At 47.5% G+C, this 23,628-nt stretch overlaps 1 long non-coding RNA gene across 12 annotated transcripts; it reads right to left on the minus strand.

The window, feature by feature from the left end:
- Positions 1-2,536: 2,536 nt before the first annotated feature.
- LOC109275627 (uncharacterized) lies at positions 2,537-23,522 on the minus strand. 12 transcript variants are annotated; one of them, XR_008422306.1, is made up of 7 exons: positions 23,310-23,519; positions 12,088-12,251; positions 8,583-8,674; positions 6,734-8,120; positions 4,291-4,489; positions 3,459-3,551; positions 2,537-3,362 (listed from the first exon to the last, which is right to left on the minus strand). It is a non-coding gene; the product is annotated as an uncharacterized LOC109275627 (long non-coding RNA). The 12 variants fall into 12 exon arrangements; XR_008422304.1 differs by having other exon boundaries at positions 3,459-4,489; positions 23,310-23,522; XR_008422310.1 differs by having other exon boundaries at positions 2,537-2,998; positions 3,174-4,489; positions 23,310-23,522.
- Between the last annotated feature and the right edge of the window lie 106 nt (positions 23,523-23,628).

Raw genomic sequence — 23,628 nt, forward strand, 5'->3', positions numbered from 1 at the left:
CTCCTTGCGTACTTGGATCGGTGATTTCCGAGTTGATGAGTTACACGTTAGGGACCCCTCTTTAATGAGACTGTACCGTGAACTACCGAGACTAGAACCTGCTCTGATTCATGCCAGTGTCACCTGCAGTGATGCACGAGCTGCGGAGCCCGGGGGCGAGCTAGACTGCCAGGAGACGCCCCGGGGCCAGGGGCTGTCGCAGAGGTTGGAAACAAAGTGCCCTAATGACAGCTGCCATCCCCTGAGACGACTAGGATGTGCACATGCCCACGCCTGCGATAGCGTTCCAGCAGGCGACAGGAAAGGAGGACATGGCCAAAGCCTGGAAGTCCTCCGTGCTCTTCAAGCCAACACAGCTTCAGCATTCCTGCAGACACCGGGGGCGGGGGGTGGGGGGGGGGGGGGCGGATGAGAACCCTGGGCTGGGTATGTCCACACTGGCAGGGAGTGAGGGGAAAGGTGCATTGAGGCCCGAGACCCCCTCCCAGAAGGGTGAGGCGAAGGGCATGATGGGGGATACGTAGGGTTGGCTCTGTCGCCAGCCCTCAGTGCGTCTACTGAGGCTCCACAAACCCAAGTACGGCGTTGGGACAAGAGGCAGGGGCTGGGACCGGCGTGGGCACCTGGAGTTGGACTCTGCACTGGGAGGGGGAGGGGCTGGGTCATGAGCTGGGAAGGTCAGAAGTCAGGGCGGATTAGGGGGCGCGACGAAGTGACAGGGGCTGAGAAAGGCTGCTGCTCTGGGGAATGAAGGGTGACTGCAACACATCCCCAACAGCACTTTGGAGACAGCTGAGACTAGAACAGCATTTCCGGGGGGGGCTCTGTGCTACCAGAAGCGTCGGTGTATTTCCCGGGCAGCGGCCCTCAGCGCTGGCTCCATGCGAGAGCTGCTCGCGGAGTATTAAAAAATAGCCATACGCCAGAATCCCACCTTCAGAGATGCTGATTTAATTGGCCTCGGGGTAGGACTCACATAAGTATTTTGTTATTTATTATTTATTTATTGTTAAAGCTTATTTATTTATTTATTTATTTTGAGAGAGAGAGAAAGCGTGAGCGGGGGAGGAGCAGAGAGAGGGAAGAGAGAGAATCCCAAGCAGGGTCCACGCTGTCAACGCAGAGCCCGATGCAGGGCTCGAACCCACGAAACCATGCGATCATGACCTAAGCTGCAGTCAGATGCTTGGCTGAGTGAGCCCCCCAGGCGCCCCACACATGAGTATCTTCTAAAGCACCCTGGGTGATTCTGTTGTGCAGTCGGGCGGACAATCACAGTTATCGAGGGACAAGAGAAGAAGATGGAGAGTCCTTTTATCAACTCCGGGTGAGGAACGGACTCCAGCACCACATTTCACGGTAAACTGAAAACCAGAGCACTAACTATTCGTAAAAGAACAAGTTCTGACAGATGCATCCACCTCTGGGGCCTCCTTTCGGAACAGAGAGGACCATCCTGGCAGGGCTGTCCTGGCACTGAGCCAGCTGGCCCGGAGGGCGAGGCCACATCCCTGGTAAATGGGCACTTCTTCTCCGAAATTCCACATCTGTGAGGGTGGGTGGTGACGCTGACGAGGCCAAACCGGAAAACAGCACCAGCCCCGGAGGGGCACCCACAGAGGTCAACAGCAGGAAGACAGGTGGGGCCAGGAGCAGGTCCCCAAAGGCACCTCTGGCAGAACACCACAGAGGCACCCGTGGGGGTCAAAGGTAAAGGGTGAGAGGGAATGGGAGCCTCTCCCGGAGCTCCGGCCCTGTGGGTGGGTGACCCCCACAAAGAGAATACCCCCATCCCACTGCTGCTCAGGAGGTAGGGGCATCCGGCCATCACTTCTAAATTGTAGGGCTGGTTCTGACACACAGGGAAAATTAATTAACCTTTTAGCCTCAGTGGGGTGGAAAAATACCAAGTCACCACGCAGGCTTTCCAAAGGTTAATTATTTCACATTTCAGCGCCTCCCGGAAGCACTGAAGATCCTCATCACGGTTTCTTCGCCCGCCCTGGATCCTCTCTCTCTGGTATTCACTTAAACGGAATTTCAGGGATCTACAATAGCTGAGCTGGCTTGAACTTGGGGACTGACACATAGGAAGGCACCAGAGGGCCTCGCGTCAGTTTCTCTCGCCGAGTTGCAAGTTGAAGGCATCTTACAGTAGAGGGGCCAAAATTTATACAGCGCCCTGTGGTTTATGAATCACTTGTTTATCGTCTCGCCAAATCAGTAAATTCTGAAGACACATGTAAGTAGATGTGGACCTTGTACCGTCCGCGCACTGTTGGATACCTGAGGCCTCTCATCTCCAGACCACCTTACAGTGAGAGATTTTGGGTGCGGGAGGAACTAACTTCTCTTGATGGAATTCAGGTCAGAGCTGCCATATTGAGAACTCGGAGTCTAAGGAAGAGTCGGGTTTTACAGACTGGCTCATTATGGCATCACCTGGGAAAAGTGCCGGCCTCGTGGGTGTGTGACCGGCCGGTGCTACGGGGCCCCACGTTCAGGAGGACTCTGAGGTTAGAAGGATCACGACTGGTTGAATGTTCTCCCTTCACCTTGAAAAGATTTTTTAAATATTTATTATTTACTTTTGAGAGAGAGAGAGAACAGGAGGGGCAGAGAGAGGGAAACGGAGAATCCCAAATAGGTTCCACGATCTTAGCCCAGAGCCTGATGCGGGGCTCGAACCCACACGCTGTGAGATCACGACCTGAGCTGAAATCAAGAGGTGGACGCTTAACCAACTGAGCCACCCAGGCACCCCGACCTTGAATTTTTTTTTCGTAATTTTTAAACAAGGGCTCTTGCCTCTTTATTTTGCACAGGGCCCTGCAAATTCTGTAACCAGTCCTGCCCAGGAACATCTTAAAAATGCAAAATCTCAGGCCCTTGCCTGCACCTTCTGATTCAGAATCTGCATTTTAACAGGATCCTCGGGTGATTCACATGCACGTGGAAATCTGAGCAGCGCTGCTTATACCACCTCGGAGTTATCTTCCTAGACGTTAGTACAAAAAGGTGTTATTAAGAAGAGATAAAATATTCTGTAAAATACATGCAGGACAATGAAAACTCTGGCAACCTACAGATTTTTTTTAAGTAGCCTTAAACTTAGTATCTTGGAATATGCAATAGTCTCAGGTTGTTTCAGAAGACTCACACCAAACAGAGACCTTGGCACAGAATACTTGTACCCCCACAGGTAGGTTTCCTGGGATTCTAATTCTCCTGGAGCCTTGGGAAAGCCATACACCCGTCCATTTTGGAAGTCGCCGAGATCATCCACTTGTGCCTTGGTTCTCAATCATTTTGCCGTCCCAACACGCCCGAGAGGCATGGCTCTCCCACCAGGCACCAGGGGGCTCTAAGAAAGGGTGATGATCCCAAGTGGCTGCCCAGGCATCTTGAGAGTCGGGGGAAGAAAGACATGCTTCAACCCTTGGCACTCCAGCGCTCACCCAGCTGAGAATCACTGAAGGAAACGTCTGTCGTCAGTATTTTCTGGGTTTGAGATCTTTGAGTGCATGGGCGTCTCTCAGCAGAAGAGCCCCCTGGAAATGAAGGACATGGGTCTCCCTCTCTCTCTGCCCCTCCCCCACTCATTCTCTCTCTCTCTCTCTCTCTCAAATAAATATTTTAAAAAAATTTTAAATAAAGCAAAATAAAATAAAAAGACAATACCAACATTTGATGAGATTTTGGAACAATTAAAATTCTCAAGTACTGGTAATGGGAGCATTTCCCAATGAATTCTTAGAATCAGCGTGCCAGTTAAAAAAAAAAATACTGGCATCTTAATTGAGATTACTTTAAATCTATAAACCAGTTTTGAATAAATGGCATTTTAACAATATTTAGGCTTCCTCTTCATGAACTTTATATATCTGTCCATTTGCTTAGGTCTCCTTTGACTTATTTTTTTCCAGTGACGTTTTATAGTTTTCAGTGTGGAGGGTTTGAACGTCCTTAGACTTCTTCCCAGGTATCCGATGTTTTCTTGACCCGGTTGTAAAAGCCGCCATTAAAAAATATTTTTTTTCTAGTTACTTCTGCCGGTACAGAGAAAGACAATAGGTTTTGGGCATTTGGAATCCAGCAACTTAGTTAATGACATAGGTCTCGTGCCTGATCTCCCAGGGCACTAACTCAAATCTCACAATGACTACAATTTCTTTTCATTCATCTACCGCGTTTTAAAATTTTGAGATGCATGTTAGCTAAGCTCCATCAGTGTGCGTGTACGTATGTGTGCGTGTGCACAACCGTGCTGTATGTGCACGTCCCACTTACTCTTATCAGGCGCTCTTTGGTCTCCTGCAGCCGTTGTGTGTCTCTGCACAAGTGTCCCCATGGTTCTGCTTTCCATCCTGTCCCCGCCGGGCGGCCTCATGTGGACCTACCATTCTCTGTGGGTGTCACTGGCGAGTCTCCTTAGTGACAGGAAATCTCACAGGTGGTGAAAGACAAAGGAGTCTCTGGCCCTGTGGACCTAAGTGACAGGGCCCTCAGGGCCCTGGGAGCCCCAGGGGGACCTTCTCTGTCCTCTGTTCTCTATCTCAAGCACAGGGACACCTCAGTCCACCAGTCTGCTCCTCTTGGCCTTCTGGGGTCAGGATGACTCTGGACTATTTTTACTCAGAACTCTGACAACACCTGTGGAGTTGTTTTTTTTTTTTCCATACCAACAATGTCCCCAAATCTCTGGACATCAAGTGAGTGCCCTAATGTTGAATTCAAGTCTGACACCGACCACCTGAAGTCTGTGGCAGATTCTACACATCTAAGGGCTCAGTCCCGAGACTGCCCCACTTCAAACACCAGTCAAAAGTCCTGGACTACCCATACTTCTGGCCAACCGGCTATGAATCAGGGGTTCCTACAGCCCCCCTCCTCAGGTTGGATGGTTTGCTAGAACTGCTCACGGATCTCAGGTTAACACTTCTGTTTACCAGATTTATTATAAAGGAACAGCCAGGAACAGCCAGGTGGAGGCGACACACAGAGCAAAGTGCGGGGGCTGGGGTGTGGGGCTTCCGTGGCCCCTCTGTGCATGACACTACCCCAGCACTTGATATGTGTGTGTGTGTGTGTGTGTGTGTGTGTGTGTGCGCGCGTGTGCGCACGCGCGCCCCAATCCAGAAGTTCACCAAATCTCTCACATCAAGAGTTTTTACAGAGCTTAATCTCCAGCCCCTACTACTCTTCATGGTGGCTGCTAGGTGGGGCTGGGAGTTCCGACTCTCTAACCACTTGGTTTTCTAGTGACCAGCCCCATCCCGGGTCTTTCTAGGACCCAAAACATCCCTTGGCAATCTAGGAACTGCATTCCAAGTCACCCTAGTAGCGTAAACCAAGGTGTGAGCAGAAAGAGCTCTTCAGGAATAACAAAAGACATCCCTACCACTCAGGAAATTCCAGGATTTTAGGAGTTCTGTGTCAGGAATGAAGACAAAGGCCAAATACATTTCTTATACCACAGAGCCTCTGCCCAAGCACGTGGTCACTTCTTTTCTCCTTCAGGAGAGACTATGGACCCCTCAATTTCTTCTCCAACTGTGCCCTTCTGGTTCTTGTTCTGGGCTCTGTGTCCAATTCCCAGTAGATGACTCTGACTTTGTCATCGCATTCCCAATGTCCTCTCAATCCCAGCAAAACTCATTCACGCCGAGTCACCCGCAGGTCCCAGCAACACCTGCTCAGGTAGGCAAGTGCCTCGGAACTGAGTGTGGAGGAGAAGGAGGCCATGTTCAGGTCTGAGGTTCCAGCCAGCGTGGCCTCTCTTGGTGAACTGGCCTGTGGCTTATCTGTTGGGCACACTGTTAGAAGCGTGGCAGGACAAGGCACTGATATCCAAGCTTTGTTATTCATCTTTTTCTTTCCCTCCATTTTATGGAAGTAAGCAGGCTCTGAGTGGCCTCTCCCAGGGAAGGTTTGGTGATAAATCTATTTAATGTCAGTGGCTCTGTTTCTTTTGGAACTGCTTGAGGGGATCCCTTTACGGGCTTCGAGAAGGGAAAGGAAAAAGGTGAATAGGGTCAAGACTAGCAAGCCCTCAGGTCCCTGGTGAAGTGGCAATATTCAGAAAGGATACTTACGTAGGGTGCCATATTACCCAGCCAACTCTCTGGACACTGGAGTGCCAGTGAGGCAAGGGGTTTGGGGCTTTCAGGCAAAGCATGGCTGGCTGGCTGCTGACTTGGAGACACCATGCAAGCTTGGGCACCATGCAGCAAGTAAGACTTAAGACAAAGGGCTCTCCCAGGTCCTCAGGTTTGGGCAAAAACATCAGCAGCTCAGTCCCAGGCTGGAGGATATGTGGGTGTGGTGAAGAGGGAGCTAACGGTTTCCCACTAGCTTGGCGGATGGAGACTGTTATGGGTTGAATTGTGTCCCTTCAAAAAAGATATTTTGAAGTCCTAACCTCTAGTACTTCAGAATGTGACCCTATTTGGAAATAGGGCCTTTACAAAGTTAAGTTAAAAAGTGAAGTGGAACACCTGGGGGGTTCAGTTGGTTCAGTGTCTGACTTCTGATCAGGTCATGATCTCACGGTTCCTGGGTTCAAGCCCCAGGTCAGGCTTTTTGCTGGCAGCGTGGAGCCTGCTTCAGATTCTCTGTCTCCCTCCCTCTCTCTGCATGCCCCCCCCCCCCCCACCGCAGTCTCTCTCCCTCTCTCTCTGTCTCTCAAAAATAAAACATTGATTTTTTTTTTTAAGTTAAGTTACAGAGGCACCTGGGTGGCTAAGTTGGTTGAGTATCCAACTCGTGATTTCAACTCAGGTCATGATCCCAAGGTCGTGGGATCAAGCCCCCCATCAGGCTCTGCACTGAGCAGGGAGCCTGCTTATCTCTCTCCCTCCCTCTGTGCCTCTCCCCAGCTCATCGGTTCTCTTAGAAAAAAAAATTAAGTTACAAGTTAAAATGAGATCACTAGGGTGGGCCCTAAGCCAATATGACTGTATCCTTAAAAGAACGGAAATGTGGACACAGAAACAGGGGCACAGGGAGAACACCACAAACTCCAGAACTGTGAGACATTCCTATTGTATAAGCCACTCAGCTTGAGGTACTTCATTACGTCAGGCCTAGGAAACTAACAGAGATTCAGAATTGGATTTAGGGGAAATTAAAAACATAGCATTTCTTACACCCCAGTGAATTTGTGACCTGAGGTTCCCACTAGCTAGTGACAGGAGAGCTAATTTTCTGAAAGTCAATGTGGTTTTATGGGAAAAGTTCCTAAAACTGTACAGTATCCTTCAGCTGTCCATTCAAGATTATAAGGAGAGGAGGCTTTCTCTCCTCTAGAAAGCCTTTTCCCCTCCTATAATCCTTACAAGATCGCGCTGAGGTAAATTCCATGCTACTGACAAGGAGCATGGCAGCCAGACAGGGTTGAGGCCAAGAACACAACTTTTGATTCTTGGCCCCAGGGACATCCCATCATTCTTCCTGAAAGAGAACTTTCAGGAAGTTCTTTCCTCTGTGGTCAAAATCCTTCAGGTTGGAATTTCTCTTTATTGTCAGATTATGATCCAGTCTCCTGGCAAAAAAACAGAGATGAAAATAAATTTCCCACAGCTATACTGAACAAAGAAGCCACCGTTATGACGGCAGAATGAGAAAAGCCTTCCTTGGCCACTATCCATGGGAAGGTGACCGGGGGCTGTTGGGAGGTCAGTTGCTCAAGAGGAGCCAGTCGGATTCCAGGCTTGTAAGGGAGCTAATGCAGGCTCAGTGGCATAAATAAAGACATGGTTTGCGTGGTCTGTACTTCACCAGAAATAACCATGCTTGGTGTTGAGAACCCAATTCTCTTGGGGCTCCCCCACACTAGTGTAATGTTGAGAGCACAGGCAGGAGGAACTCGGTGCCAGGAGCCAAGGCATATGAGGAAGGTGCCGTTCTTGGTCTGGACAGAAGTCCAGGCAGGGAAGCAGATAACCCCACCAGGTGAAGGCAGGCTTAGGTCTTACTTGGGAGGTTCCAGGTTCTAGAATGCAGCCGGGGAGGGACATTTCATGCTGGTTCAAATGGAGCTGTCACATAAGGGGTCCCAGAGTGGCAAACAACTGTCCCAGAAAGTATTAACACCAAAGATGGACGGCCACGGATGGAGCCTGTTGGAGAATGAGAATCACTTCCTAAATTCTAGATTCTCGATGCCCCTCACTGCACATATATTTTCTAGTAAAATTATATTTCATTCATTTAATTTTTAACACAGGGCACTTTGAGGTTGTGGCAAGTTTAAGGAAATCTTTTTTTCATAAACAATAACAAAAACAGTAAGAATAGAAGCAACCAGGGAAATTGAGAACCATGAAGGTTCTTACAATTTGTCATGAGGCCACTAGGGGGCAGAGGAAGATAGCTATTTGGAGCCACTAAAAAACACTGCAATCCCAATCCTTTTTTCCCCACCACAAAATGCTTGAGCAGAAAAGAAAAAGTATAGTACAAACCAAAAATGGCTTTGCTATTATTAAGAACTGCCAGTATTCTGAGGTAGCTTCTATTTCATATATAGAATGCTGACCCTACTTTTAACTACAACTCAACCGGTCAAAATTCAACCATACCTACGATTCGGTGCCGTGCTTCTGACCTCGCCATGAGGACACCCCAGCAGATGTATGTCATGGTCAATGCTCTCAAACAGCGCTCAGTCAAGCTGGGAAAAGGAGGAACACACAGTTGCCATTTAGGGTTGATACGGCTGTTTGCTTGGCTGCTGCCATTTGATTTTGAGGGATTCTAAGTCCAGCATATGTCCAAGTATATCAGCCTCAGGTACAGCCTTGTTTTAGTCTCAGAAAAGTTTGAAGGTGTTACTACACGACAGATCTTTTCCATTGCAACCATTCCTGTCTCACAAAGCACAAAGGAAGCAGATAATAATGAGTGGGAAACCAGTCACCAGGCACAGTGGAAGAGCACTGGGAGGTACCTGTGTTAGTGTTTCACAGCTTGTGAGAGCCCCTTAGTTAATTATCTTAGGCAGGGAATTAAGGATTTGATGCAGTGATCTTAGGGGTGACTTAAAGCATCTCCCCAAATCCCATGAGGTCTATGGGATAGATCCATGATCTATCATAGAGGGCCTATGATGTCTCCAAATCCTATGAGGTCAGGACAAAAGATAACATCCCATTCAAAGAAGGTGAGGCATTGAAGACTTACTTCTCCAAGTTCATTCATTCAGCAAACATTTATGAGCTCTTTGCTAGACCTGATGAGTGCCTGAGGGGCTTCTAGAGTAACTGAGGACACAGACACACAGTCTCCAAACAGAATGCTGTTTGAGATGCCATAGAGATATGGACAAGGAGCTATGTGAGCAGAGAGGAGAGGTTCCAAGGCTCAGCTGAGAGAAAGGGGCCCAAGGAGGCTATGTAGAGGTGGTGATGTTTTTAGCTGATTTGACTATCCCCAAGACAACTGGCAATAGCAAAAATAAAACGACCGTGGAGGGACACTTCTGTGTTCCAAATTGCACAGGATTCCCACAGAGAACAAGACAGAACAAAACAACATTTTCCCTGTGGAAGGCAAGCTTACAATGAAAATAAAAAATTACAAAGCACTAGAGGACACAGTCACCATGAGTAAAAGTGAATGTCCACACTAAAAATAGCTTTCAGATAATACAATGTTCAGATAGAGTGCATAAAGTAATGCTTAAAATTAAAACCGCAGACGAGAGACTAACTAATGAGGATAAGTATGACCAATGGGTTTGAAGAAGAGCCAAACGGAACTTGTAGAAATGAAAAATGGGATCGTTTCAATGAAGCACTTGGTGGATGGGGCAAGCAGCAGCTTGGGACACAGCTAAAGAAAGAGTCTGTAAATTGGAAGAAGGAGCCAACAGGAGATAGAGAATACTAAAGAAAGCTTAAGAAGCATGGAGGATAAAATAACAAGAGCTATCTTACCCTTAAAAGAAATTTCAGGCGAGGCTAGAAAGATTGAGAGAGCGGCAAAAGTCAAGGAGAAACTGGCTGAGATTCTTTTTTAAGTTTTTTCCGAATAGGGAATCCTGAGCAATATAAATAAAAATAAAGGCATGCCCAGACAGATGAGAATGAAACTGCAGAAATTAGCAAGGGAATAAAGGATTTAATCTCTCTGGATTAAGAAGCCAGAAATCAAATCACAAAGAAACAGGCTTACCCGCAAAACAACAACAGTCCGATTGAAAACAGCCTTCTCAGTATCAGCTATAGAAGCCAGAAGACAACGCACGTGCGGACAGAAAACGTAGACCTCAAAGCCTAGCTAAGCTGCTGTTCGAGAGCAAGGACAAAACAGAGACCTCTTTACCCAATAAAAATGGAAGGTTCGCCCCTAACAGATCCTCCCTGAATGAAACACTAAGAATACACTTCAGAGAAAAAAAAAAGTAAGTTGAATCTAAACGAAATAAGAAGGATGCAGAAAGGCCATCTGTTTTTCCCTCTCATTCTTCTCCCTGAATGCACTTCCTCTATTGCCTCTTAGGCCTCCTTCCTCCCAGGTGGGAGACTGGAGAGGCTGCCCACAGATTACATCACCTCTGTCCACCTACACATGCATTCTGAGTGCCTCTGGCTGGGGTTCTCTACCAGCTCACCACTCCTGGGACAGGAGGTGACAGCCAGAGGAACCCCAAAGTGCATCAGAGGGCCCCCAAATTGTATACTACAGCTGAGGCTTATAGAAGGGGCTGCACTTTCTGATTTTGTGAGGGAATCTTCTAGATGTCCAGTATGTGTTCCTCCAACCCCTGCAACAGCATCCCATTGGTCGAGGTGGGCCTTTTTGGGGGGTCTCTCTGAATCTGACTCTAACACAGAGATTCCAGATGGAGTAGTTTATCTGGAAGACAATCCCAGGAGATGCTGGCAGGGGCACAGGGACGTAAGACAGAGAAGAGGCAGCCAAGAAAGCATGTGGTATCTAACCAGCTACCTCTGGGGGTGACTGAAGCTTAAATCTGCTCAGAAAACTCTGGAAGTCAGTGAGAAGCATACACCTCAGAGCAATCCCACCTGAGGGGCAAGGGAGCTGGGGCATTTATACACCAACTCCTATTCACCATTGTTGGGAGTCTGCCCCCGGGGGCATCAATTTCCCAGCACTCTGGCCTGCTGCACAGGTGGGAAAGGGGGCTCCAGGTCAAGAGAAAGTCCTCAGGACACAAAATGAGGTGTCAGCAGTTGGAATTCCAGCCTGTTAGCACTGAAGGGGAAAGACAAGTGTGTGGGTGGGGTTCAGGCAGCACCTGCTATAGCACTTTAAGTCAATGCCTTTAGGAGAATGCACTTTTTTTTTTTTTTTTTACAGGCAGAAATAAAAGACCCCAACAAACTCAGGGCCAGGACTCGCTGTAGTCCTCAGAGGTAAAAGGTGTTTGAGAACTTTCCGTTGCTCGCTGGCAGTTTCTAAATGAACGCCTGCCTCCAGCTCTGAGTTGTCTGGCAAACACTGGGAGGGGTTGCAGGCAGTCTGGAGCTTTTCACTATCATTAAAGTGACAGAATCTAAAAACACCCAAGTGTGTGATTCGTCCACTGGCCTCGCTAATGGCCTGGCAGGCAGTCCGGCAGGTAGACACGTGCTCAGAAAACCATGCAGGTGCAGCTGGCATGCACACAGCAGGTGAGGAATGCCAAAGAAGCAGGAAATTCAAGATATTAAACTTCTGGCTGATTTAAAGTACAAAAAAAAAAAAAAAAGAGGACACATTTCATATTACTGGTATTTGCCCAGATCTGAGTACTATAAAAAGAACTAGAGAGGAATAGAATTAGAAACCCACCTTTTGGCACTCCTAAAATAAAGCGGAATAAAAAGCTCTCGGGAGTGACAGGAAGAATACCAGGGCAGATGGCCTTACACACTGCAATTTAGCCCTGGCAGTAACCACAGTGGGAAGACCTGTCCCGTCCCACTGAATGACTTTAATGACCCTGCCCTTCCTCTTCTTTTGTTCATTTCTATGGTTTACAATTTTATTTTAAATGCCTGGTATTTTATAAGGTCTCTAATAGCTTGGACATTCATTATTTGCAAAGGGGTTTTGCATTCAGGTTGGTTACCTCACCTATAAAATAAAGATGCTAACTTTTGTGCCTCCTCGTTTCGGCCTCTTAACTTTCTCTGCCATTCTTTGGATGTGAAGAAGAAGGACTGCTGTTGAGGGCCCCACATCTGTCTTGGCGGCTGTTAATGAGACTGGCATAAAAAGCGGAGATAGTTCCATCCTTCCTAAAAGAGAAGAAAATTATGTAGCAATATCTCTGTACCTACGCTGAAACAGCCCACAGTACTTGAGTGTCTGTTAGACTTTAAAATCAACTGCAGCTTTATCCATCCATTCCATCCATCAGTCCATCTTTTCATCCACCCACCCATTATTCCATCACACCAGCCAGCCAGTCAGCCATCTTTTCTTCCACCCTAACCAACCTTCCATTCATCTATCCAACCAACCCCAGCAGCCTCCCTTCCTTCTTTCTAGATTCCATTCCTCCCTCCCTCCCTTTTCCTTCCCTCCTTCCTTCCTTCCTTCCTTCCCTCTTTCAATTAATGCATCTCAAACAATCACCCATCCATCTATCCATCTATCCATCCATCCATCCATCCATTTATCACAACCATCTAATACCTACTGAGTATCTCTGGGATAACTAAGCACTGAAATATGGAGATAAAAAATAATCTTACCCTCAGTAAGTTTATCCTTTAATAACACTTTCAAACAAGCTATAAATGGGGATAATCTATTTTTCTTCTTTTTATTTTAACGGGAATCCTTTTCTCTAGAAATATTCGTGAATCTTCCCACATTCAGTGGTAAGCATGTTCACAGGAAAGTGGAAAGAGAATTCTTGAGGCTTTCACTGCAGTTCAGTGTGGGGCCCTCAAGCAACTGTCTTTCCAGGAATGCTTTCTCTTGTTGGTTAGCCCCTCCTTTTGAGGACTTTTATTGGACATTGTAGATGACCCTGTTCACTTCTCTGGTGGAGAAGGAATGGAGTCCAAGCCTTCCAGATGTCTAGGAGGGCTCTGGGAATGTGCATGGCAGGTAGAATGAGCCCTTCTGGGCCACGTGTTAATCAACGTGGCCCAGCTTCACTTTATTGGCTTGGCAACTGCCAGAAAACCTCCTAACTTCCCCAGTCTCTGTTTCTCCATATAGAGTTATCATGGCTCTGCTGGGTTTCGCACATATTGTGTGCAGTCTGTAAAAAGGGCTTTCGAAACCGCCAACTATTAGACAGAAGTATTTCTTTTTAAAAGTGCTTATTATTTCTGAATTACATAAATAATAAGGGTTGACAGTAGAAAAATCAGGAGATCTGAGGAAAAAAACTAAAACAAACAATCATAAAACCATTGTAGTCTGACCACTCGATTTCCCTGAGATGCGTTTGCTGACTGGGAAAGATATGGACGATAAGTATTCAAGATGAAAAACCAGGTGCTGTAACAGGATATATGCTACTGGTCCTGTTATTAAAGACTGTATTTTTGTATATATACATATAGCTGCAAGGTTATTTTTTTATTTCTTAATGTTTTTATTTATTTTTGAGACAGAGAGAGACAGAGCATGAGCAGGGGAGGGGTAGAGAGAGAGGGAGACACAGAATCCCAAGCCAGGCTCCAGGCTCTGAGCTGTCAGCACAGAGCCCAACGCGGGGCTCGAACTTACGGAGTGTGAGATCATGACCTGAGCTGAAGTTGGACGCTCGACCGACTGAGCCACCCAGGTGCCCCTGTAAGGTTATTTTTAATTAACTTTACTTGTAATGTTAATACATAATATCAGAAAAGTCAGATGAATAAAAGACAAAACTGATCCCGACCTACTATCTAGCTATGGTCACTGATGATATGTTGGCATATTACCCTTACAGAGTTTACTTACTTTTATATTTCTATATTTTACAAATATTGTACCAGACCATGCATGCAAATATGTTACTTGCTTTTCCATTCTATAACAAATGGCCAACTTTCCATGTCAGTACATATACTTTGTGGTATTTGAATTAGCTTTGAGTATTCTGTCCTATGGATGTATCACTGTCTTACGGGAATGTCATCATCCCCTGATGTTGGGACATTTAACAGGTGCGTCTTCCAAAAGTTGGGAGTGTTTCGCTTTAAACAGTATGTAATCAAGACCCTACCAGTGAAATATCTGTGCCCATACATATTGCCAAATTGCTTCTCAGAAAGGTTGGACTATTTATTTTCTTATTGTAGCATAGGAGAATCCTCACTACCCCCCGAGAATAAGAATATATTTATTTAAGTGTAAACTGGTAACACCTTCATGCTTTCAACAATCAATATACAGAAAGAGAAGTTTGGAAACTCTAGAAGGAGCGGAAAGGAGAGTGGATAACTCCAAGCCTTATCCCCATCAGTCTAGGTGCTCCACGGGTAACCTTGTGAAGGCAAAACCAAGGAAATACAAACATAAATTCGTATCTTCCAACCCTTTAGATAAAAAGGTAGTAGATTAAATACACTGCCCTGAACCTTGCTTATTTTTATTAATGGAATACTGTAGAGTTCTTTCCATGTCAATACTGATAGCACATCTCCTCTTTTTTCACTGCATAGAGTTCATCCCAGGGAGGCAAGTAAATGTGGTAAGAGCCACCTGTCGCTTCCATTGTTTTCTATCACAAACAATGTTGCAATGAACAATCTCAATGCATTGTATGTTCTCTGTGCACACGTGCAGCTATAGAAGTGGAATCATATATTTGCAATTGCTGACAGGCCACATCCCCCTTCATAATGGATATGCCGAGTCCCATCCCCACTAGCAATGTTCCAAGGTGCCTGCCCTTGCACAGACTGGCCCACAGAGTGTGGTATTAAACAGGAGGATTTTTGCCAATTCAGTGGGTGAAAATGGTATTTCGGGGTTGCTTTCTGTGAATGTGGCCCATATTTGCTCATCCTCCTCTCCCTTTCCTTCCTTCCTACTTTCCTTCCTCCCTTCGTCCCTCCCTCCCTTTGATTTCTATGAGTTCTTTATGTATTAGGAAGAAGAGTAGGCCTTTTTTTGTCATGAATTACAAAACTGTTCTTTCCATTTTTCATTTTCTAAAATTTAGCATATGGTCGTTTTTTCCTTTCTGTGCAAAAGTTTTAAAAATATAGAACATATTAGTCTCAGGGCACCTGGGTGGCTCAGTGGGTAAAGTGTCCAACTTCGGTTCAGGTCATGATCTCACGGTTGGTGAGTTTGAGCCCTGCATCGGCTCTGTGCTGACAGCTCAGAGCCTGGAGCCTGTTTCAGATTCTGTGTCTCCCTCTCTCTCTGCCCCTCCCCTGCTCGCGCCCTGTCTCTCTCTCTCTCTCTCTCTCTCTCTCTCTCTCTCTCTCTCTCTCTCCCTCTCTCCCTCTCTCTCAAAAGTAAACAAACATTTTAAAAAAATTTTTTTAAATATAGAACATATTAGTCTCACTGTGTCCCTGGATTTTGAGTCTTGAAATGTGAAAGTGGGATGTTCTTCAGGAGAGAGTACATCGTAGGCGTCTAGGAGCCCATTTGCTGGCTGAGACCCACAACCTGCCCCAAATCACACACGGGGGCTGTATCTCCTTGGGTTATCAGAGTCTGGCTGCCTTTTTCTTTTCTTTTTGTTAAGCCTCATTTCATGGGAACAGGAACGCTGTAAGTATCTCACAAATCCATTTAGAGAGAACAGAGGGAACAGAATCAGGAGTGGGCTTAGGTCAGGGGAAACATAACACCATCAGGCCTCTGCAGTCCTCCCCGCCCCCAGCTGGCTGGAGTGACTTGGGGCTGCAGTGCGCGGACCGCTCACAGGGGGCAGCACTGCTGAATGAAAGCAGACACGACACGCTCAGATTGTGTGGAAGCGTGTGAGCACACTTCAAGTGATTTTAGACTGCCCTGATCCCAACCCATTGATTTATAAACCACGTCCTACAGAAATGCAGAGATCACTCCACATCGCCGAGTAAGTAAGGATGTGCGTGGGCAACATTTCCTGTGTATCTTTGCCTTTCTTCCCGGCTCTGATGCAGCGTTCTAGGAGAGTCCTGGGGGGTTTAAAAATCCTGCAAAAGGATTCTAAGTCCACGAAGCTTGCACGCTGGCCATAGACCCTCAGCTCCCTCAGCCCGGTCGTGTGCTACCAATGAGAACACCCAACAATGAAAGCACTTGGGGTGCCAGCCACTGCTCCAAGCACCTCACACGGGTGACTTCACTTTATTTCCACAACCACCCCCTGCTAGTACCGCTTCCCACAGGTGGGAAAACGAGGGACAGAGAGTTAAAGAAACTTGCCCCAGAATCCCCCCTAGTGAGTGGCAGAGCTGAGATCTGAAGCCGGTGCAGCCTGGCTGCCCGGTACATGTCAGCACGCAGAGCGGCCTCCATTAATTACAACCCAAAACCAGAGAAAATATGACTTCAAGGGAAGACGGGAAAGACAGTCACAAAGAAACACAGGTGCAAGAAACAGGCGAGGAAGGCCGCTGCCTTCCCATCCGGGGGGTGCTGCTGCTGCTGTAAATCCCCGGCCAGTGTGAGCACCCCGCTTTGTGCTGGGGAGCAAGCAGGGCTGGGAAAAAGGGACCCCTGGATGCCAGGCTCAGCACTTGGCTCCCCTAGCTCAGCGACCTGGGGCAAATAACTTTCTTTTTCTTCCTTTTTTTTTCTTATAGTGGTGAAATATACCTAACACAACATTTACTATTTTTGTTTGTTTGTTTTAAAGTGCACAATTTAGGGGCACCTGGGTGGCTCAGTTGGTTAAGCGTCTGACTTCGGCTCAGGTCATGATCTCGCGGTCTGTGGGTTCGAGCCTCGCGTTGGGCTCTGTGCTGACAGCTCAGAGGCTGGAGCCTGTTTCAGATTCTGTGTCTCCCTCTTTCTCTGACCCTCCCCTGTTCATGCTCTCTCTCTGTCTCAAAAATAAATAAATGTTAAAAAAAAATTAAAAAAAATAAAGTGCACAATTTAGCAGCGGTAAGAGCATTCACAATGTTGTGTAACCATAGCCATGGTCCATTTCTAGAACTTTTCATCACCCCAAATAGAAACTCTGTACCCGGTAAACAGTGACTCCCCCCCCCCCCACACCCCCCCCCCCACCCCCAGCCCTTGGGAACACCTGTTCCACTTTCTATGGCTACGAATCGGACTACCCTAGGCACCTCATGTAAGTGGAATCACGCGGTCATTTGCCCTTTTGGGTCTCGCTTATGTTGTTGAGCATGTTTTCAGGGCTCCTCCACGCTGAGCACGTATCAGGATTTCACTCCTTATTCAAGTTCAGGAACACTGTATGCATGTACCACGCTTCGCTTATTCAGCCATCTGTGGGTGGGTTGTTTCCACCTCTGGGCTGTTGGGAACAGAGCCACCACGAACGTCGTTCTGCACGGATCAGCCTGAGACCCTGCTTTCGATGTTTCGGCATCTACACCTCACAGTGGAATTGCCGGGTCACATGGCAAGTCTATGTTTAACGTTTTGAGGAGCCGCCAAACTCATTTTATTTTTAAACAGGAGATTTTTTCCCCCCCCCCTCACTTAGGATCCTGGACATAAATAGGCTTCCTAATTATTTCCCGGGGCCAACAAGCAGAGTTTTCCAGCCCCTTCTCCAGGAAGCAGCAGCCCTTCCAATGTCTCGTTCGCTCAGGGCTCAGCTCTACCTTCCGCCCCCAGGGGCCCAGTGAATGGAGTGCAAGCACCTGTTCGTGGGTCCTTTCCTCTCCTCACCTTGACTTTGCACCAGCCTGTGACCCAGCGGACCCCACTTCCTTCTGCACGTCTGTTTCCTTTATAGTCGCTCCCTGTCTACAGTGTAAGCTCTGTGGAGCAGGGGCATTTTTTTCCTCTTACCTTCTGTTATATCCTCAAAGCCCAAGATGGAACCTGGCACATAGGAGGAACTCAGGAAATACTTGGCACCGAAGACAAAGTGCCGTGTGCTTCCATAGCCTTTCTATTCATGGTCTCATTTAACCCTTATAACACTCTGCGAACCCCACTTACCCCTAGGGCCAAAAAACAGGACGGGAGAGTTGGAATAACTTCCCTAAGGTTACATGGCTACTAAAATTTACATTCTACCTGTAATCCAAGTGATAACCACACAAACGTGTGCCGGCGTCGCTGAAGGAGACCAGTTCTCTTCAAACGACCCACAAGCTATTCTTGAGGCCCTAAGGATGCCGCCACTGCCAGTGGGCACGCTCCTGCCCCTTCCTGAGTCTGGACTTGAAGACCTGCGGCATGACTGTCTTCCGACCCCTCAGCGAGGACCTCCTTAATGCCCCACACAAAGCAGAAGCCGGGCAGTGACAGGTCATAGAACTTTCCCGACGGTGTGAGGATAATGAAAGCACCAACCGGAAAATAAATTGGCAACACCCTCAGGCTCAGACCTGCACCCGGGGCTCCTCATCGTCCTGCCCGTTCTCACTACCGGCCTGGTCCCTGGTTCCCCACAGAGCCAGGCAGCCGGGGCCACCACTGAGGTCCGGGCGTCCCCCAACCTCCGTGTTAGTTCGTTCTGGCCGCCATAAGAAAGCACCGCAGACTGGGTGGCTTAACAGGAATTGATTCTCTCACATTCCTGGAGGCTGAAAGTCTGAGATCAAGGTAGCATCAGGGTTGGTTTCATCTGAGGACTTTCTCCGGGGCTCGCGGATGGCCACCTTCTCCCTGTGTCCTCACATAGCCTTCCCTCTGCGTGTGTCTGTGCACAATCTCTTCAGGAGGGCAGCACTCAGATTGGATGAGAACCCGTCCAACTGACCTCACTTTAACTTAATGATCTCTTTAAAGCCCCTATCTCCATATACGGTCACATTCCGAGGTACTGGGGGGGGGGGGGGGGTTAGGACTTCAACACAGGTTGGGGGGGGAGGGGGCAGACAATTCAGCCCAACAGGACTCAGCCCAAGGAGTACACTTCTGCACTTTGTAGGAACGTAAGAATCTGCTCCAAGTTGGGCCGATCTCACTGACGTCCTCCAAAGAGGACTGCTAACAGATCCATTCTTCTCAGCTCCTCCAGTCAAGTGGGGAATTTGCCCAAGTCACAGGGTTACGTATAAAAGGAAATGGGGTGCCTGGGTGACTCAGTCAGTTAAGTACCCAGCTTTTAGCTCAGGTCATGATCTCACAGTTCATGAGTTCGAGCCCCGTGTCGGGCTCTGTGCTGACAGCTCAGAGCCTGGAGCCCGCTTCAGATTCTGTGTCTCCCTCTCTCTCTGCCCCTCCCCCACTCGCTCTCTGTCGCTCTCTCTCTCTCTCTCTCTCAAAAATAAACATTTAGAAAAAATTTTCAAAAAGGAAGTGTGTGTCTGCTGGGGATGATGGGTTGAAAGGGCCCACCAAGCCATAAAATCGTAAGATTTTCTATTTCCACAGTATTTCCACAGAATACCAGTTATGAGGTGGTGTGGAAAGGGGGGGAAGGTCGAGGTGCCACACTGGAAATGGGGGTGCACCCTCAGTTCAGAATTCTGCTCATCCTAGAATCGAAGCCCCTGATTTTAATCCTACGAACAGAGCCATTGCCCATCCTGAAGGGGCAGGATGCCTTGCTTCACACGTATCCGTGCGGGACCACAAAGCACGGCTTTCTTCCTCTCCTGGAACCATAAATTGAGGCCTGTTCTACACTCATCTGCTCGCCAGCTCTTGGCAGCCTTCTCTGGACCTCGGGGCTCTTTGAGTACTTCCAGTCTTTGTTCAAATAAGCAGCCTTCTGATGGCTGGCCCAGATGTGAAGCCCACATCTGGAAACTATCCCTTGTCTTGGCCCAGGCGTTCAGGTCTGGGAGATGTGTGAGTGTCGGGTACGCCCACGCCCTGCCTGGAGATCCCCGCACAAGGTCCTGTGCAGGACAGAGGTTTTGGAGGCTGGCAGCTTGGACTGGAGACAGTGTGTTGGGTTAAATCCCAATGAGAAGTCAGTTGGAAAATGCTGGGACCTGCCAACACATGGGCGCCCCATCCTATCATCCTTCTTCGGTCTTCTTGGTAGGGCCCACAGTATCAGGCCCGCCACAAGCTTCCAGCATGCAACCCACTGAATGTGCTACATCTTGCTGATGCCCCCCATTTTGGCCCAAGGATGGAAAATGTTGTCCAAGCTTGGGACTCAGTCTCCCAGTTTGGCGATTCATACCTGAGATTTACGGGGCGGGCATGAGGGTGAGTTCAGCGGGCTCCTATTCTTAAAGAAACTGCTGTGCTATGAAGCCAAAAAACTAGTATGACCCCATTTGGACCCACATCAGGAAGGACATGCTCTGTTCACCATCCCGAAGGAACAGTGAGCAGCAAAGAGTGGTTTGTGTGCAGGAAGGAGGTGGCATTTCTGGTAGAACCAAAGTTTGTCTGAGCAAGTGCTCGTACCAGGTACTTGGGTCAGTCCCCATTGACAGATTTAGGGTCTGACTGTTCCTATGAGCCCAGAAGGATCCTCACTGATACACCTGCCTGACCTAACCTTTTTCTCCCCCAACTTGAATGCGTTCTAAAATTTCTCAAGTAGAAAAAAAATTTAAAAACAGAAAAAAACAAAAGAACTATTCTTCAAATTCCAACAAAAGGAATAACCACTGTTAACATTTCGGTTTATAAATGCCAAGCCTTTTCTCATATGCATGGACAAATACTTCCTAAAATAATGAAAAGCAACATTCTATAACCTAATTTCTATTTGATATCTCATAATATTTCTGTATCAAGACTACACAACTACATCTGTGCTCTTAACAGCTGTACTGCTGCTCAAGAGAGGACCAAAAATCTGTGGAGGCATTTTTAGTTGTTACAACAACAGGGGTGAAGCGGGGCGGTGGGGGGTGGGGGGTGGGGGGTGGATATGCAAAGGGCACTTAGAAGGGAAGAGACCAGGAAACTGGATGTTCTATAATCCTTAGTCCTGCTCAAATTTTGAATGTCCTGATGGATATTCATGAAGGTGGGAAAAAAACCTATTCCTAATGATTTCAGCTCCAGACCTAACTCCACTTGCCATATAAACACAAGGCTTTTTGGCATGATTTAAGTATACACTGAATTTTGTAACAATGCAACTAATGAGTTCTGTTTTGTTTACACGTTTTACTATAAATTGTCAACTCAACTGTTTCGAAATCTCATCAGGAATGGCAAAGCCGCCCATAACATTTGAGTCACCACTACAGCCACCTGGATCTCTGTTGTAGTCACTGCATTCATAGTGATTATACATATATGGGAATCCACTATTCCACCTTTTCTTTCCGAAAGTCAGATACAGAAAGTGTCTGTAACATTTAATGGAACTTTGTTTTACTTCCATTAAATCCTAATTTATTTAAATGCAGATTCAAGCATCTGGCATCTTCATTATATCTTCAAATGTAGTTGTGCCTAAAAATTTGCAAATTGAAACTATTATCTGTTGGCTCTGTACATCCCTTGTGAGCCCTGCTCTCCACCTCTAGGGCCAGAAACCTCCAAGTTACAGCTTCCAGATTCCTTCCCATCTGGCTTCTCTGAGGGTCTGCCAATGGGAGGCACTGGGGAATGGAAGAGATCAGGAAGACCCCTTTTGCCCCTGTCTTTTGGGTCGTGTGGTGTGCCGGGTGTGGTGTGCAGGGGGGCAGACACCGTGGCCTTGCATTCGGAAGCTCTGGGGGACATCATTTTCCCCTTTGCTTCTCCAGCTCCAGGGGGTAGTGAGTTCCTGTAGTTACTAACCCTGGATAACCCTACCTTCCTCCATATGCTCATCCAGCCCTGCCCAAACCTTTATAACCAGTTCCCTAGATTAACTTGCTTCTTTTGAAATACTTAGAGTGGTTTGTTTTCTGACTGGACACAAAAAGGATAAAAGACACTTAGGATTTTACTCTATTTAACTTGTTTATATTAGGCCATCATATCCCTTTTCTTTAAAAAATTATGCACTTGCGGGGTGAAAGGGCACAAACTTCCAGCTATAAAATAAGTCATAATAAAGGAAAGAAAGAAAGAAAGAAAGAAAGAAAGAAAGAAAGAAAGAAAGAAAGAAAGAAAGAAAGAAAGAAAGAAAGAAAGAAAGAGAAAGAAAGAAAGAGAAAGAAAGAGAGAGAGGAAGTCAGTCACGGGAAGGTGTGCACCATGACTGTAGTTAATAATACTCTATTACATATTGGAAGGTGAAGGTTGCTGAGAAAGTAGATCTGTAAAGCTCTCATCACAAGGGAAAAAATTTGTTCTGAAAGTATGCAAGGCAATGAATGTCAGTAGTCATCATGGTAACCACTTTGCAACGGACACAAGTACTGAATCATTTTGCGGTACACCTAAAACTAATATAATATGTCAATTATCCTTCAATTTAAAAAAATACGCACTTGGATAAATATATTACCTATGAATTTAATTTGGGGTTACCAAAGGGGGGTGTTGCGAAATATTGATTACTATAATAAAGTGGTGTTGAGAGTGTCGGCAAGGATACGGACACATTTGCTGGTGAGCTTTTGTGGGTGGAAGTGTAAATTGGTACGGCCTTTAGGAAAAACAGCATGAAGTCCCCCCCAAAATTAGAAATCGATCTACTCTATGCTTCAGCCATCCTACTTCCGGCTATTTCTCTAAAGGAAATGAAGTCAGTATCCAAGAGATCGTGGCACTCTGGGTTCGCTGCAGCCTTAATCTTGAGTAGTCAAGAAACAGTACTGCTTATGTCCACCAGGAGATGAATGGATAAAGAAAACATGACCTCTCTACCCTTAACGGAGTATTATTCAGCCCTAAAAATTAGAATTCAGAGATGCTGAGGGAGGAATGGGGGGCGCCAGGGATCGGGTGAAGCGGGGAGGAGTGGGTCTCTGGGTCACCGCCTGTTGGGATGTGACATGAATGAGTTCCAGGGACTCTAATGTAGAGCTGGCGACTGTAACTAGTGACACCGTATGGTGTATTTTAAATTCGCTGAGAGAGTGGTTTCCGGTGCTCTCACCCCACCCAAAGCCTGGTAACTTAGCTTCAGGTGGGAATCATTTCACAATGTGTAGCATATTAAGCCATCACACGGTACCTCTTAAATACACACCTTTTTTTTTTTTTTTTTTGTCAATTAGACGTCAATGAAGCTGACAAAGGCTTATTTTTAAAAGTGGTGTCGGGCCTGACAGAGTTGAAACCCACTCAGGTACGTCATCAGGGGTAGTTTCCCGCAGGCCCACCTTCCCCTCTCCGACACCGAGAACTGAGCCTTTCCAGGACGCCGGTGCCACTTGAGTGACTACCCGGGTACTCACAGCTCTCAGTGCACTGCAAACCCTCCGATGACTGCGTCTAACAGAACTCAGTTCGGCCGCCTCTCCCCGCCTTCCTGGACGCGCGTTTTCGCAAAGACCCACAAAGCCTGCGCTTGGGGAAGGCGCGGCGGCGGCCCGGGCTACGGGGGGCGGTGGGCACGGCGCAGGCGGCCGCGCGCGCGCACGGGGGCGCGCACGGGGCGCGTTCACGGCGCTCGGCCCGCGCCGCCGCCGCCTGGAGCCCCCGCCCGCGCTCTGCGCAGACGCGGCGCACGCCAGCGCCCGCCCCCCGTGAGGCCGGCCCCGCCCCCGAAAGCCG

The sequence above is a fragment of the Panthera pardus genome, unplaced genomic scaffold, assembly GCF_024362965.1.
Source record: "Panthera pardus isolate Hobbes unplaced genomic scaffold, ASM2436296v1 HiC_scaffold_15, whole genome shotgun sequence".
Classification (NCBI taxonomy): domain Eukaryota; kingdom Metazoa; phylum Chordata; class Mammalia; order Carnivora; family Felidae; genus Panthera; species Panthera pardus.